Genomic DNA, 2,967 nt, shown 5'->3' on the forward strand with positions numbered 1-2,967 from the left:
CCCTCCACTTTACCAAACATGATGTCCTCCTCCAGGGACTGGTCCTTCCTGATAACATGTCTAAAGTGCACACATTGATACTCAGTGAATATTTATGGGAAAAACTTGATTTAAAAAAATCATTAAATTAAATACTTTGATTTCACACTTTTCACCTATCTCCTACAGTTACACTCTAATTCTACTTTTAGTAGAAAGAAGTTATGGAGGAGGGAGGAAGCAATGGAGAGGGGGAAAGGGACCCTAAGGATAGCTAAGAATTGCCCTCACAATTTAGATAAGGAAACAGGCCCAGAGTTGCCCAGGAGACCCAGTGAGATAGTATCCCATGTAAGGAACTCAGATTTCCTAACTTCCACTCGATTGCAGTGCCTCCCACCTGTCCTTGCAGGTGTGCGTTTAGTTTATGAGGATAAGGAAAAATAATTCCTCAAAACATGTTTTACAACATCAAAGACCAATCATTTATTCTGATCACTTAGAAAATAAATCAGTCTGAGTGTATTTTAAAGAGTTTATAATTATAGCTTTGGACAATATTTCAACATATTCTTTCAAAGGAGGAAACATTGGGTCAAAATACAAAAGATAAAACAGCCGTTGTGCTTTCTTATCATGCCCAGAATGAGGAAGCACTTGGTTCTTTCACCACAGGGTCTGGTCCTCTTTGATGCACAAAAGAGAAGCCGTGTGAAGACAGTCATAGATTCTGCATTCAAGGAACTAAATTCTGGTTCCACCGCTGACCCAAATTAGTTGTGTGATTTCAGGAAACTCTCTTCTTCTCTCTGGGTCTCAGTTTCTTCCTCTGTAAAATGGGAGAGATGGAAAAGGGAATGGCTCTGAAGATCTCCAAAGTTCCTTCCAAGTCTGATGACATTGCAGTTCTTTCACTGCTATGTGGGATTAACTGTGCAACGTGGTCTAAATACACATGGTTGTGTGTTGCCAAGTGGGTTCCAACTCATAGTGACCCTATATAGGGTTTCTGAGACTGTAAATCTTTAAGGGAGCAGAACATCTTCCTCCCATGGAACATCTGGTGGATTTGAACTGCTGACCGTTTGGTTAGTAGCCCAACATGTCACCCCCTATGCCAGCAGGAGGAATTAGGGAGGACATGGGGGACTTCCCAGACAGACAAGGTTTACACAACATGGGTCTGGCACTTCTCAGCTCTCATTTTATTGGCCCTGGTACTCTGAAAGACACTGGGTCACTAACTACAAAGTTGACAGTTCAAATCCACCATGGTGGGTGAGGTTGTCTACTCCCATAAAGATGAACAGTTTTGGAAACTCTATATAGGGTCACTATGAGCCAGAATCAAGTCGAAAGCAGTGGAATTTTTTTTTTTTTTTTGGTACTCTGAAAATGTTCCTCCATGAAGGTATGTTCATGGGTCTTATCTTTCCAATGAGACACTAAGCTCTTTGAAGTCACCTCAGAAGACCCAAATAGAGCTCAATAAATATGTGTTCTTAAGTGCTATCGAGTCGGTCCTGACCATAGTGACCCTGTCTAGCGTTTCTGAGGAGCAGCTGTTGGGTTTGAACCTCTGACCTTGCAGCTCAAACTGACCTTGTATCCCAATGTTTATCCTCCAATGCCACACCAGAACTACCAGTAAATATTGTTGTTATTATTGTTAAATGCGGTCGAGTTGATTCCAATTCATAGCAACCCTATGTAGGGTTTCCAAGGAGTAGTTAGTGGGTTTGAAACAGCAGCTTTGCAGTTCAAACTGACTTTTTGGTCCAGTGCTTTATCCTACAGGACCACACCAGGACTCCCAATAAATACTAGACAGGCAAAATAGTCCAAGTTCCTCTTCCAGTGCCCACGTTTCTCCCTCACCTTTCCTACTACCTGTTGTTATTCAGGTAATTTGTACTCATGGCAATCTCAGAGGACAAAGAAGGACTATTCCACAGGGAGGGTTTCCAGGACTGTAATCTTTATGGAAGAGGCCCTAATGGTGTAGTGGGTTATATGTTGGGCTGCTAACCGCAAGGTCGATGATTTAACTCTACCAGTTGCTCCACGGAAGAGACGGGCAGTCAGCTTCCTTAAAGAATGTTGTTGTTAAGTGCCTGCAGGTAGATTCCAACTCACAGCGGCAATGTATAGAGTTTCCTAGGGTTTCTTTTTTTTTTTTTTTTTTTAAATCTCTACAGGAGCAGAAAGCCTCATCTTTCTCCCACAGAGCCGCTGGCGGGCTCGAACCACGGACCTGTGGTTCACAGTCCAGTGCTTATTGTATGGAGTCACCATGCTCCTCCAAAAAGATTACAGGCCTTGAAAACCCTATGGGGCAGTTCTACTCTGTCCTATAGAGTCGCTGTGAGTTGACTAAATGGCAGTAGGTTTGGTTCTGGTTTTCTGGAATCTTTACAGAAATAGACTGCCACATCTTTCTCTTGACAGAGAGGCTAGTAGGTTTGAACCACTGACCCATCTGTAAGCAGACAAGCGTGTAACCACTGTGCCACCGGGGTTTCCTACCCACCCCTCTAATAATGCTTTCCCTCTCCTATCACCCCTCTACCTCAAGTCCTATTATTTCTGTTAGGGCTGTTACAATAACCGCCCTTTCAATCTGAGATCCTGCCTCTAGACGTGGCCCCTCCTTACTCAAAGTCCCCCATGGCTCCCAGCTGCCCAATAAATAAAATCTGAGGTCTGACTTCACAAAAAGTGCTGCATAAAAATGAACTATTCACAGTTTAACATCTTATAAAGTTGTCATTAAAGAGCCCAGTTTGGGTAGTGGGTTATGCATTCGGACTGCTAAACACAGGTCAGCAGTTTAAATCCACCAGTTGCTCCATGGTTGAAAGATGAAGCTTCCTGCTCCCATAAAGATGTACAGCCTCAGAACCAATTCCACAGCACACAACCACCACCATCAAAGTTTTCATTCCTTCTTAAGGTGCTGTGGGTTAATGTGCAAGACTACAAAGCCGT

The sequence above is a fragment of the Chrysochloris asiatica genome, unplaced genomic scaffold (assembly GCF_000296735.1).
Source record: "Chrysochloris asiatica unplaced genomic scaffold, ChrAsi1.0 scaffold00047, whole genome shotgun sequence".
NCBI classification, from domain to species: Eukaryota; Metazoa; Chordata; class Mammalia; order Afrosoricida; family Chrysochloridae; genus Chrysochloris; species Chrysochloris asiatica.